Raw genomic sequence first — 14880 nt, forward strand, 5'->3', positions numbered from 1 at the left:
CTTCTTTTAGTCCATAGAGGCCCTGAAAGTAAAGGCTTAATAATTATTTCTTCCGTTCTTCCTTCCTTTCCTTCCCTTCCTTTCTTTCCTACAAAGGTCTGCAACATGAAAAACAATAGTTGCTGAGTGAATATTTCACAGCTTTGTGGTATGAATTATGGCAGAAAAATAGACCAACAGGACAGAGAACAAAATAAAACAGATGGTTAGACATATTGTTCAGATTCACCAGCCATCTTTCCACATGGGGCCATGTTTGCTGGGAACCACTCTCCTTTTCCTATCTCCTTACCCCAGATCACTTCCTATCGGGGAATCACTTCAAAATTCCTATTACTTTATTCCCAACGATTTGATTCCATTTTGCTTTAGCCTGTCACATTCAGACTAGCAGGGGAGTCTTACCCAGGCCTCAACTTCCCCTTCTCCAGGAGACTAACTGCTAATACTTTTGTTAACTAGTGCTTCTTTGTTAGGTCCTTCCATTGGACATAATTGAAAATCTTAGAAAACAACTCAAATGGAGCAAGACCTACCCACAGTGGTTCCCAATGTTAGCAGATATTTGTAGAGTTAAACATGCAAAAAAACTTACTTTTATGCAATTGAATGTAATAAATACCAGGACAAAGGTCTACAAAGATAAGTCCCTCTACCACCAACACCACACCTTTCTCTGTCTCTTCAGCAGCAGCAAAGACTAGACTTTTGGAGGAGAGATGCTTGAAAAAGATCAACCTCAAAAATTAATTGTTCTTCACAAATGCTCTTTTACCCCTATTTTATGTTAATGTTAAATGATTTTTCAAACATGAACATCTTACCTTACTTATGGTGGTCTCCTAAGATTCTTCAAAATACTTTCCATTAAATCAGCTACAGATAGGGAAACAGCCCCAAGAAAGGAGTCATCTCATAGCCACTGTGGAGTTCGAAGAAATCATGAACCTAAGTTAACTTTGAAGAAATAATTGTCACTGAACATCTATTTTGTGGCAGCTTATCTGGACAATGCCACAAAACTGAAATGTTTCCATCAATAATGTCCCCTAGAAATTTCTTACATCAGTTGGTTATTTAAGGTAAACAGTCATGAGGGTAAGTACAGAGATACAGAAATTAATATGAAATCAATTTTACCATTAACAAAGACTATATTGTCAGTCAGCAAGTGAGTGCCTGCTGTGTTTAGGGTTAGGCTCAGCAAGGAGTGAGACAGACTCAGTCCCTGACTGGTGAGCTAATGAAAAGTGTGGGAAATAAAACAATGTATACTTAATGGAGCTGAGCTAATCTCATCCCCCTGGCAGAACTCAGGCTCACATCTAACTTCCAGGGACTGAAAATGCAAAATGCACATACTACCTGGCAACTACTTCTCTGTGGACATTTCCCCACTGCTCAGGATCTTTATCAGTTCCTATATCTAAGTTCAGGTCCTTTAGAGAGACCCCAGCAATGTTCACTCCACTCCACACAGGAACCAAGAAAAAGACACCAAAAAATCTTATTACACGGTATTATATAACAGCATTTTTTTAAGCTTTAGCAAAACTGTTATAATTGTGCTGTCTTTCAAATAGGAATGTTCAACAGAACAAAAAATTCAGATGTCTAAGTCCTGCCCCAAATATGCTAAACTAAGATCTCCCCAGGCATAGGGCCCATAATTCTATCCTCTTGGCAGAGATTCTCCACACAAGAAAGTGACAGTTTTAAACTTTCAACTACAGATAAGTATAAACCTTTATATGAATGGATTTCAAGGGTTCTTAGGAAAAACTAAGGAAAAAAGGACTACCATCACCATAGCACCTGTCCTCTTCCCTATAATGTTCTCCAGCTAATATAAAGAATTCGTGGGGCGCCTGGATGGCACAATCGGTTGAGTGTCCAACTCTTGATTTCAGCTCAGGTAGTGATCCCAGGGTCGTGAGATCGAGCCCTGCGTTGGGCTCTGCACTCAGCACAGGGTCCGCTTTCTCCCCCTCCCTCTGCCCTTTCCTCCTGTGCTCAAGCTCTCACTCTCGCTCTAAAATAAATATATATTTTTAATTTTGTTACTTGGATTACAGTACTGAACTTTCTAGAGTGTCCCAAATTAAATATAAACTATATCATGTTACTTAGTGCTGCATTAAGAAAGTCTTTTGATTATAGTAACATTCTCACTTTTTTCAAATCTGAGTTTTTCTGGTAGATTATTAAAATGTGCTTAAATCCACTATTAAAAGGGTCTAGAGGGGAATAAGTCCTTTCTCCCCCCCACTCAGGAGCTATTTTACTTTATGATGAAATCTCTGTATGGTCAATAACGTCTAAATATATTTCAGAGAATGAACAGTTCAGTGGTGCTTTTAGGCTTACCGCTCGAGTCTCCATGCTCTCCCAGGACCAACCCATGGCAGCTTTCAGAATGGATACCAAGCCTCTGCCCAAGAAACGGAAACGGGCAGTGTCCAGATTACAGCCACTACCAATAACACGGTTTTTGGGAAATGCACTCAACTTCCAGGCTATGTAGGTTAAGATATCCACTGAGAAGAAAAAGTTCTTGTCAGAAAATAAGTTGTCAGAAAATGTTTTTATCTAACAGGATACATTTTTTAGGTTTATCTAAAACTGGTAAATCTGATGTTTTATGGGAGAAAAAAAAACATGGTTCTTTATCAACTCCAACTATACCACAATTCCAACAATATCTACCCAACAGAAATAAATTATGAGGGCGCCTGGGTGGCTGAGATGGTTAAGCGTCTGCCTTCGGCTTAGGTCATGATCCCAGGGTCCTGGGATCGAGCCCCGCATCGGGCTCCCTGCTCCTTGGGAGACTGTTTCTCCCTCTGCCTCTCTCTCTCTCTCTTGCTCTCTGCCTCTCATGAATAAATAAATAAAATCTTTTAAAAAAATTAATAATGAAAAACCTTTTTGTTGCTATCTTGCATAGTCTTTGTGCAAAACACAGTAGTAGGTTCACTCCATAAAAAATTTTGAGAAACGGGTGCCTAGGTGGCTCAGTCGGTTAAGCATCTGACTCCTTTTTTTTTTTTAAAGATTTATTTGACAGCACAAGCAGGGAGAGCGGCAGGCAGAGGGAGAGGGAGAAGCAGGCTCCCCTCTGAGCAAGGAGCCCGACGTGGGGCTCGATCCCAGGACCCTGAGTTCACGACCTGAGCCAGAGGCAGACGCTTAACTGACTGAGCCACCCAGGCGCCCCAGCGTCTGACTCTTGATTACAGCTCAGGTCATGATGTCAGGTTCATGGGATCGAGCCCCAGGTCAGGCTCTACACTGGGCGTGTTGCCCGCTTGAGATTCTCTGTCTCTGGCTCCCTCTGCCCCTCCCCTCTCTCCCCCTCTTAAAAAAAAAAATTAAAGTAAACGAATGCTCCCTTATCAAGTCTTTTAAATGATACTTTTCTCAGAGAATAACCCATTTAAAGCAAAAAGCTCAGATCAGGTGGGAACGGAAACAAGCATAGATCTTAGAATATCATTGTTGAGCAAAACATAATCAGGCCTTAGTCCCAGTAGGCAAAGGAAAAATTTTTGGTATAGCCTGATGGTTTGAATGTGTGAACTATTTTAAATTTTTTTTTTTTTAAGATTTTATTTATTAGCGAGAAAGAATGAGAGACCGACAGCATAAGAGGGAAGAGGGTCAGAGGGAGAAGCAGACTCCCTGCTGAGCAGGGAGCCCAATGTGGGACTCAATCCTGGGACTCCAGGATCATGACCTGAGCCAAAGGCAGTCGCCTAACCAACTGAGCCACCCAGGGGCCCAGGATGTGTGAACTATTTTAAAATATTAGCTTTATCAGAATTTTTTTCTTATTGAATTTAAAAAGTGGTAACTATAAGCCAAAAGAAGGTCAGTGTAGATGTGGTAATAGCAAAAATGGAATTTTCAACAAAAAAGCAATAGGGATAGAGATACTACATAGTATATGAAACAATCCAACAACATATAATAATCATGAACTCAGAAGTAACCAATAAAATGGCCTCAGAATATATGGAGAAAAATTGGGAATTCCAAGGTGAATCTGATTCATAATCAGTGGAAAATTTTAATATACCCAAGTCAGTAATAATTAAAAATCAGTAGAAATTAGTAATAACTTAGTAAAAGCAAACAATTAACAATATTTATATAGAATATAGAAAAATCATCATGCCCAATAAAGTTGTTTTTTCCCTTAAATACATAAGGAACATTTATAATTAACTAGATTCCAAACTAAGCCTTACTAGATTTCAAAGAGCTGATGTTAACCCTAAAAGTAACAATAAAAATACCACAGATACCTCCCCAAAAAGTACCTACTGGTAAATTTATATTCTCAAATGCCTCTTTAAAACAAAAATAAAATCAATGACAGGAGTTATTAATCATAAAGTTTAAAAGGATGTAAAGAACAGACTATACTAGGACGAAAAAAAAAACTAGTATCGATAAAATAGAAAGCTAGTTGCCAGGGAGAGAACTTAAAATTACAAAAATATTTAGCAAAACTAGGAGGTTAAAGGGCAATGTCGCAAACAAATAATATTAGGATACAGAAGTAACCACAGAGAAGTTCAAAAAGTCATAAGATACGACCTTGAGGCTGGGAGGCATGATTGCGGTGGGGGGAGAGGGGGATACAACTTCTCATAAAATATGAAATACATGCCAGTGCATTTAAAAACTTAGATGATCAAGTCTAGAAAACTTCCTAAAATGACTTAAGAAATGGAAAATCTGAATAAACAAATATACATTAATGAACTATTCAAAATCTATCCCCGCACCATTTCAAATTGTTTTACAGATGAGTTTTATCAAAACTTCAAGGAACAGTTCATTCTTCTCTCATGCAACCTGTTTTTTATTTGATAACAAAAAGATTTTGGTAGGAATAGTAAAACCCTGATATTAAAATTAAGCAAAGACCACAAGAAAAATAATAAACCCATATCACTTATTTACATAGATGCCAACAAGTACTAAACAAAATATTAACAAATATAATTAAGTGGGGTCTTTGAAAATACTTTATGACCAAGAAGAGTTTACCCCAAAAATGCAAAGACAGTTCAGTATCAGAAAATCTATTAATATACCACATGAGATTTAAAGGAAAAGACATATATGATTATTTGAATTGTAGAAAAAAATTATGAAATTCCAAGCCCATTTAGGGTTTAAAAAAATAAAACTCAGGGCGCCTGGGTGGCTCAGTTGGTTAAGCAACTGCCTTCGGCTCAGGTCATGATCCTGGAGTCCCGGGATCGAGTCCCGCATCGGGCTCCCTGCTCGGTAGGGAGTCTGCTTCTCCCTCTGACCTTCCCCCTTCTCATGTGCTCTCTCTTTCTCTCTCACTCTCTCAAATAAATGAATAAATAAAATCTTTTAAAAAATAAATAAAAAAATAAAACTCAACAACCTAGGAAAAGCAGGAAACTTCCTTAACCTCAAAAAGGTATCTATGAAAATCCAAAACAAACGTTATACATAATGAAGAAAAATTAGCATTTTCATTAAAAGTCAGGAACAAGGGCGCCTGGGTGGCCTAGTTGCTTAAGCGACTGCCTTCAGCCAGGTCATGATCCCGGGGTCCAGGGATCAAGTCCCACATCAGGCTTCCCTTGCTCTGCGAGGAGCCTGCTTCTCCCTCTCCCTCTGCCTGCCACTCTCCCTGCTTGTGCTCGCTCTCTGTCAAGTAAATAAATAAAATCTTAAAAAAAAAAAAAGTCAGGAACAAGACAAGGATACCCACTACCAGTGTTTCCATTTAACACTGTACTGGAGATCCTCTTAGCTAATGCAATAGGGCAGGAAAAAGATAAAGGTCTTAAGAATAAACAAGTCTTTATTTGGAGGTGGTACAATTATCTGAGAGAAAATGTTTGACAATGCATGAACTACTGAAATTAAAGAACAGAGACATGTGAGACACCATTAAACACACCAACATATGCATTACAGTAATACCAGAAAGAGGAGAGTAAGAAGCACAACAGTTATTTGAAGAAATAACGGCTGAAACTTCCCAAATTGATAAAACATTTATCTGCACAGATAAATGCAGATACTTCTGGAACTCCAAGTAAGATAAACTGAGATTCTCACTTCGACACATTATAGTCAAACTGTCAAAAGCCAAAGAGAGATACTGGAGATGGCAAGAGAAACCAGACTTGCTGCATACAAGGGACCCAAAATAAGTCAACGGCTGACTTCTCATCTGGAGCAGTGGAGGCTGGAAGACAGCTGAATGACATTCACAGTGCTGTAAGAGAAACTCCACCAAGAATTCTCGACCTAGCAAATCTATATTTCCAAAAATGAAGGCAAAATAGAGACATTCCCGAATAAAGAGAATTCACTGCTAGCACTTCCGCCCTACAAGAAATACTAAAGGAAGTTATTCAGGCTTAAAGGAAGTGATACCAGGCAGCAATTCGAATTGAAATGAAGAAATAAAGAGTACCGGTAGTAGTGATATGTAGCAACTGTAAAAACAAAAACAAAACTATATATGTACATAATTTTATAATATATATCATATATAAAACAATTATAAATAAATACAATTTATATCTAAAAATGTGTGTGTACACACACCCCCTTATTTAAAACTGCATAAAACGATTATCTATAAAATTTAATTATTGGGCCTACAAGATATAGAGAGAAAAGGTATTTGACAATAACAACCCAGAGGAGGGAGAAGAGAAAGAGCTAGAGTAGAGCAAGGAAGTGACACCAGACAATAACTCAAATCTAGATGAATAAAGAATACCAGAAATGAAAAATTAATATAAAAAACTTAATAAATGTATATTTTCTTCTCTTAGCTTCTACAAAAAACACAAGATTATATATATAAAGCAATAACTGTAACACTGTATTGTCAATTTTGTTATATAAACGTAATATATAAAATAATAGCACAAAAGTCAGTGAGGGGCTGATACTATAATGAAGCAAAGTTTCTATATTTCGTTGGAATTAAATGTGCAAAAATGTGAAGTAGATCATGGTATGTTGAGCTGTATATTGTAACCCCAAGAGCAACCACTAAAAAACAAAAACCCTCAAAAACCATAGTTAAAAACAAATAAAGGAATTAAAATGGTGCTTCAGAAAATATCCCCTTAACGCAAAAAAGTCAGTAAAGGAGAAACTGAGGAACAAAAGAAGATATAAGACATATAGAAAACAAAGAGAAAAATGGCCAAAATAAATCCAAACATATCAATAAAAATATTCAATGTGAATAAATAATCCATTCAAAAGACAGAGCTTTTCAAACTGAATAAAACAAGATCTAATTATATTGCTCTGTAGAAGAGTCACATTGTAAATTTAAAGATATAAATAGCATATGAAACAAATCTAACACTGTTAACTACACTGGAATAAAAATAAAACTATAAATAGGTTGAAAGTAAAAAGATGGAAAATTATACACCATACAAATGTGAGTCTGAGTAGTTCTATTAATGTCAGACACATTTTTTTGAAGTTACTAGAAACAAAGAGGGATATTTTTAAATGATAGAAAGTAATTCATCAGTAAGTTATAACAGTTATAAACATAGGCCCCTAAAATACATAAAGCAAAACTGACAAAACCAAAGGGAAAAGTAAACGATTCAATAACAAAAACTGAAAACTTCAACACCCCACTCTTGATTATGGATAGAACTACTCAGGTAATCAGCAAGGACACAGAAGACCTGAACAACCAAATACTACCAACCAGTTAGAACTAAGTTACACAGAACCGCAACAGCAGAATATACATTCTCAAGGGCACATGCAATCTTGTCCATGCTAGGCCACAAAATAAATTTCAACAAATTTAAAAGAGTTGAAATACAAAGTATATTCTTATACCAGAACAGACATTTGAAATCAACAACATAAGGAAATCAGAAAAATTCACAAGTATTTGAAAAATAACACGTTCCCCTTAAGTAACAAGTGGTTCAAAACAAAATCTGAAGAGACTCTTCCTCCCACTGCCAAGTCACACAGAGGCAGAGGCTCGGGTGCCATGTCCCATAACCTACCGCCATGGCCCAGGAAGGCATTGCTGCCAGAGATGTAGTGGACATTCCTACAGCTTCACCATAGGCGCTGAAGACGCCCTCATCCACAATGGCCTAGCATGTGGAATTAATGAAGATGCCAAAGCCTTAGAGAAGCACCAAGCCCATCTTTGTGTGTTTCATCCAAATGTGATGAGCCTTATGTACGTCAAGTTGGTGAAGCTCCTTTGTGCTGAGCACCAAATTAACCTAATTAAGGTTTGACAACAATGAGAAACTAGGGGAATGAGTAGGCATCTGTAAAACCGACAGAGGGAAAACCCTATAAAGTGACTGGTTGCTGTTGTGTGGTGGTTAAGGACTATGGCATAGAATCTTAGGCCAGGGCGCCTGGGTGGCTCAGTTGGTTAAGCGACTGCCTTCAGCCCAGGTCATGATCCTGGAGTCTCAGGATCGAGTCCCGCATCGGGCTCCCTGCTCGGCAGGGAGTCTGCTTCTCCCTCTGACCCTCCTGCCTCTCATGCTCTCTGTCTCTCATTCTCTCTCTCAAATAAATAAATAAAATCTTTAAAAAAAAAAAAAAAAAAAAGAATCTCAGGCCAACGATGTCATCAAGGAGTACTTGGGATGCAAGAAAAGAAATCAAAAACTTGGCTCTTGCTCCTCAAAAGAGAAAAAAATATCTTAAGAGAAATTTAAAAATACTTGAGACAAAAGAAACAAAAACACTATATACCAAAATTTATGAGATGCAGCTTCTCTGAGCTTAAAGGAAAATCAATACCCATAAATGCCCACTACAAAACAAAAGATTTCAAATCAATAACCTAACCTTCTATCTTAAAAAATAAGAAAAAGAAGAGCACACTAAACCCAAAGGAAGGAGAAGAAAAGATAATGAAGATTAGGATGCAAATAAAAATGAAGCAAAATAGAAAGTCAATAGAGAAAATTAATGACATCACAAATGGGTTCTTTGAGAAGATCAACAAAATTGAAAAACCTAGTCTGGCCAAGCTAGATTGTCCAAGAAAAAGAAGAGAAGGAATCAAATTACTAAAATCAGGAATGAGGGGCGCCTGGGTGGCTCAGTTGTTAAGCATCTGCCTTCAGCTCAGGTCATGATCCCAGGGTCCTAGGATCGAGCCCCACATCGGGCTCCCTGCTCAGCAGGAAGCCTGCTTCTCCCTCTCCCACTCCCCCTGCTTGTGTTCCCTCTCTCGCTGTATCTCTCTCTGTCAAATAAATAAAATCTTAAAAAAAAAAAAATCAGGAATGAAAGAGGGGATCATCACTATCGACTTCAGAGAAATAAGATAATATGGGAATAATATGAACTATGAGCCAACAAATTAGATAATTTACATAAATAGGTAAATTCCTGGAAAGACAGAAACTACTAAAACTACTCAAATAGAAAATCTGAATAGACATACAAGAAAAAGAGATTAAATCAGTAATTGGGAAATCTTCCCAAAAGCAAAGGCTTCACTAGGGAATTCTACTAAACATTCAAACAATACCAGTCCTTCACAAACTCTTCCAGAATGGAAGAAGGAACACTTCACTACTCATTCTATGAGGACATTATTACCCAAAGGTAGACAAAGACCCCTCTGGAAAAACATTTTCCCTCAAGAATATAAATATGAACATCCTCAACAAAATGTTAGCAAACTAAATCCAACAGCATTAAAATAGATTATACATAAGGACTAGGGAGATTTATCCCAGAATTGGCTTGACATCCAAAAACCAATTGGTGTAACCCATTAATAAAGTAAAAACAAAAAAAGAGTGTATCAAGAGACAAAAAGCATTTGACAGGGGCATCTGGGTAGCTCAATAGGTTAAGCATCTGCCTTTGGCAGCCAGGGTCCTGGGATCGAGCCCTGGGTCAGGCTCCCTGCTCAGCGGGGAATCTGCTTCTCCCTCTCCTTCTGCCCCTCCACACCCCCAGCTCGTTCTCTCTCAAGTAAGTAAATTAAATCTTTAAAAAAAAAAAAAAGCATTTGACAAAATCAAACACCCATTCATGGTAAAAACCCTCAACAAACTAGGAATAGAAGGGAATGTCCCTAATATAATAAAGAGCATCTATGGAAAACATACACTTAACATTATCCTTAAATTGGGAACTAAGGTAAGGATGCCCACTCTCACCACTTTTATATGCAATACTGTATTAAAGGTTTTAGCCAAGGCAATTATGCAAAAAAGAAAGAAAAGCCATTCAGAGTAGAAGGGAAAAATAAAGCTATATTCACAGACATGATCTTGTATACAGAAAATTCTAAGAAACTACTATCTTAAATCTACTAATCTAAAAATCTAAAAAAGTGGAAGATTTGTAGACTGAAAACTATAAAACATTGCTGAAAGTAATTAGAGAAGTCCTAAATAAATAAATGGGAAGACATCCCACTGACATCAGTCGGAAGACTTAGTATTGTCAAGATGGAAATACTACCAAAACCAGTCTACAGATTCATTGTACTCTTTATCGAAATCTCTGCAGGGTTTTTTGCAGACATTGACAAGCTGGTTCTAAAATTCATGTGGAAATGCAAAGGATTCAGAAAAGCCAAAACAGTCTTGAAAAGAACAAAGTTGGAGGAGTTAACACCTCCTAATTTCAAAACTTACCACAAAGCCACAGTAATTGACACATGTCTAAATAGTATGGAGTGATCTTCATGATATGTTATTAAACTAAAGAAGAGGACGAGGGGCTCCTAGCTGGCTCAGTTGGAGGAACGTGCAACTCTTTATCTTGAGGTTGTGTGTTCGAGCTCCACACTGGGTGTGAGAGTATGTAAAAAAAAAAAAAAAAAAAAAAAAGGATAGAGAGAAGTGTACATAGAAACAAAAAGCGTTTTATAAACAATAAAAATTTTCAACAGCTACTTATTTAAAAATGGAGGCTAAAGGGAAAAGAGGACAGAGATAGAAGCTAGACTTCTTGTAGCCATGTAAATATTTAATAAAATTATCAAACAAAAAAATATCAAAATTTAAATAGCAGTTCCTTGGGGCGCCTTGGTGGTTCAGTCAGTTAAGCATCTGCTTTGGCTCAGGTCATGATCCCGGGGTCCTAGGATTGAGCCCCACATCGGGCTCCCTGCTCGGCGGGGAATCTGCTTCTCCCTCTTCCTCTGCACCTCCCCCTGCTTGTAAATGCTCTCTCAGGCTCTTGCTCTCTCAAATAAATAAAATCTTTAATAGCAGTTCCTCGATATCAAAATTGAAATGAATAAATGTAATCATGTACTCAGTTTTGTCCTACCTGCAGACAAAACCTATTCCAAATGACTTTAAAATACAGTAATTTGACTGAATATCCCAGCCCAGATTTCTGAGCTCCAGACTCAGCTACCTGTTTGATATTTCTTCCTGAATGTCTTCAGATATCTGGAATTTAACATGTCTCAATTGGAAGTCTTGATTTTTCTCCCCTAAACCCAACAACCTCTCCTACTTCCCTCACTGACTCCCACCCCTTGAGAGCATCCAATCTGGGTAAATGGAGCCACCATCCAATTAGTTGCTCAAGGAAAAAAAAATCTAGAAGTAATTTTTTATTCCTTCCTGTCCCTCACTACATACAATCAGCAGTCCTGCACATTTGATCTCCAAAATATATCTTGAATTTGTCCACTTTATTCATGCACCAGTGAGGAGTTGTACAATTCTGGAAAGTCAGGCAGTAAACTAGAGTGCTACTTTCACTTCTGCACCCTCAATAATCTGGAAAACAGCTCAGATATGAAAACCTTTAGAATGTAAACTTCAAAAGTCATATGATTAAACAAATTATGCTTTCATATGTGCTAGTGTTTAAGGAAATCTTCATTATAGTAATACACATTGATAACAACTGTGCAGAATACGTTACTTTAACAAAATCAGAACACATTCTGGTTATTACATCAGTTTAGAATTTAAATATTTTTCTCTGGGCCCCTGGGTGGCTCAGTCAGTTAAGCAGCTGACTCCTTATTTCTGCTCAGGTCATGATCTCAGGGTCCTGGGATCCAGCTATGAGTCAGGCTTCATGCTCAGTGGGAAGTCTGCTCCAGGATTCTCCCTCTCCCCAAAAAAATAAATATCTTTAAAAATTTTTTTTTCTACCAAGTTACTAAACCCACCCCCATAAAAATTCTTCAGTGAACAATCAAAACAAAGCTGACATGGACTGGAAACAAAAAATCAGTTTGCAGCATGGACTATACTGGATAATACTGGGAATAATTAATTTAAACATGGACACATTTTGCTGGACTAAATCAAGGTGTTTCTCCTTTTATCTGGCACGCACCTGCTTGATAATCACTATGCTGGAGTTTGCAGTGACAAGGTAATCTGGGGAAAGATTTAAATAGAAAATATATTATGGAAGAAAACATCTGACATTTAAGTATACCTTTCCTGTTAGGCTCAGTCACCACACTGTGTTTACTAAAGAGTGGGGTTTTTTTAGATCTACTATGCCCAAAGCACTCTTTTAGATTCAGGAAATGTCACTAAGTTTTATTAAACTTATTGAAGTTTTCCTTGTACATTTTTTAAAAACCTCCTAACTGGGGTGCCTGGGTGGCTCAGTCAAGTTAATCATCTGCCTCAGTCTGTTAATCGTCTGCCTCAGGTCATGATCCCAGAGTCCTGGGATCGGGCCCCACATCGAGCCCCACATCGGGCTCCCTGCTCGGGTGGGAGTCTGCTTCCCCCCTCCCTTTGCCCCTCTCCCCATTTGTGCTCACTCACTCTCTCTCAGATAAATAAAATCCTTAAAAAAAAAAAAAAAGAACTTAGGCTTTTGAGTCAAAGAGAACTGAGTTCAAATCCTTACTCCACTTAACTTCAGTTCACAGATGCATCATCTGTAAAACCTCATAGAGTTGTGCTAAGGATTAAATAATACACATAAAGTGCTTAGCTCTGGCACAGTGTCTGGCACAAAACAGACAATCGATTAACGATAACTGTTACGGTAACTACTATTACTGCTGTTCACAGGAAATCAGTCTGGTGCTGTAGGAAACCCTGAAAACAAATGGAAGTAAAACCTAATGAAATCTGAACAAGATGTTATGAGTGTACAGGGAGCAACCAACTTTGTAAGAACTGAGGAAGAGGTGCCTCAGTTGGTTAAGCGTCCGACTCTTTGATTTTGGCTCAGGTCCTGATCTCAGGGTTGTGAGGTCAAGCTCCATGTCAGGCTCCATGCTCAGCAAGGAGACGGCTTGAAATTCTCTCTCCCCCCTCTCCCTCAATCCCTCCCCCTGCTCACACTTGGACGCAGGTGTGTGCTCTCTCTCTCTCAAATAAATAAATCTTAAAAAAAAAGAACTGAGGAAGTCTTCATAAAGGGAGATAAAGATATGATTTTATTTATTCATGTAGCATTAGAATAATTATAGTACTTAACTATGACATTAATCTTTGCTAGAAACAAAGTTTGGCATTTTCATGAAAGGGCTGCCATGTTGAAGATCCATTGTCTCACCAGTTAATTTGCCTTCATCAACATCCACAAAGGCAAGTTCATCACTCAAACACTAAAAGAAATTAGTCAAAAGCAGGGGGAGGGAGTAAGCCTCTTAATTAAGTGCAGAATGAAAGAAAATTCTTATACCATCAATCTATGTGTACCTTATGAGTTATTAGACTCAAAAGGAGACATAGTATGTTCAACATTTCATGATCTAAAAGTCCAAACCAGAAGAGATACAAGGAAAGTTTCAGTTCACACTTAGAAAAACAACAGAAATTGTTTAATAAACAGAAGAGTCTCTGAAGGTAGTGAACACCTCTTTAAGCTGAGGCTGCACAGTGACAAAGCAGGGATTCTGTAGAAGGAATTTCTCATCAGACTATGAGCTCCTTGAGAATAGGAAGTGTTTATTCATCTCCACTGTGATGCTTCGCACCAACCTAGCACATAGGAGCTCAATAAGTTTTTTAAATAAATGGATTAAAATATAAGGCCCCTTCCAACTCTAAAATTTTATAGCTCTATAATCGGGCAATATTACCTGCAAAAATTAATCAGTACTATTATTTCTAGCATGCTACGTAAGAAAGGAGGGAAAAATAACATATTTGTATTTGCAAAAGAAACACTTGAAGATACACAAGAAACTAATTTAAATGGGTGCCTATAGCAGACATTGGAGGAAAGACTGGATGGAAACTAGATGAAATATATACTTCGCCAGGTATATCTGTTTTTATTACTTTTATTTTGTAATCCTGTGAATGTATTATTTTTTGAAAAAATGTTTTAAATAACTACAAATTTTTATGAATTTTAAATAACTAAAATTTTCACTGAAAAAAATGACTGTTCTAGTACTTAGAAATAAATAATCAAGCATCTACAATTTAAGCATATGTCCAACTTATATTGTTGGATATTTTACTTTATTCTAATTAATAGAAATCCAAAGTCAAGCACTTTAAATTTTAAACTACATCATAATTGATTAGCTTAGAAGTCTAAACTCTATCACGAGGGAAACGCTGTTGCTTAATGAGATGCCAATGCTTTCTGAATACTCTAAATTATTCAGTGATTGTAGTAGTATATAGCAGGATTTATATAGTATTGATAAAATTATCTTTGAAAAGCTAATTTTTAAAATGTACTGTTACCCCAGTAACAACGAGCACGCTCAGCACCCAGATCTTGGTTTATATAGTACCATTCTCCAGTAACAGGAACTAGGGATCCTTGGAAAAAAGGTTGATTTGGCCCTGGAGCAGAAAATATACAAGATGAAGAAGCTGAAACATAGTGCCAAAAAGTAAGGAAGTGCTCAAAACAAAACAAAAGCCT

General features: G+C 37.4%; 1 protein-coding gene across 2 annotated transcripts in view; it reads left to right on the plus strand.

Moving 5' to 3' along the window:
* The window catches only part of TSG101 (tumor susceptibility 101), a 60815-nt gene that overhangs the window by 40354 nt on the left and 5581 nt on the right, over positions 1-14880 (plus strand). The gene's annotated exons all lie outside the window — the stretch shown is intronic.

Source organism: Mirounga angustirostris, unplaced genomic scaffold, assembly GCF_029215605.1.
Source record: "Mirounga angustirostris isolate CCGP_5_RB_7025 unplaced genomic scaffold, mMirAng1.0.hap1 SCAF_13, whole genome shotgun sequence".
Taxonomy (NCBI): Eukaryota; Metazoa; Chordata; class Mammalia; order Carnivora; family Phocidae; genus Mirounga; species Mirounga angustirostris.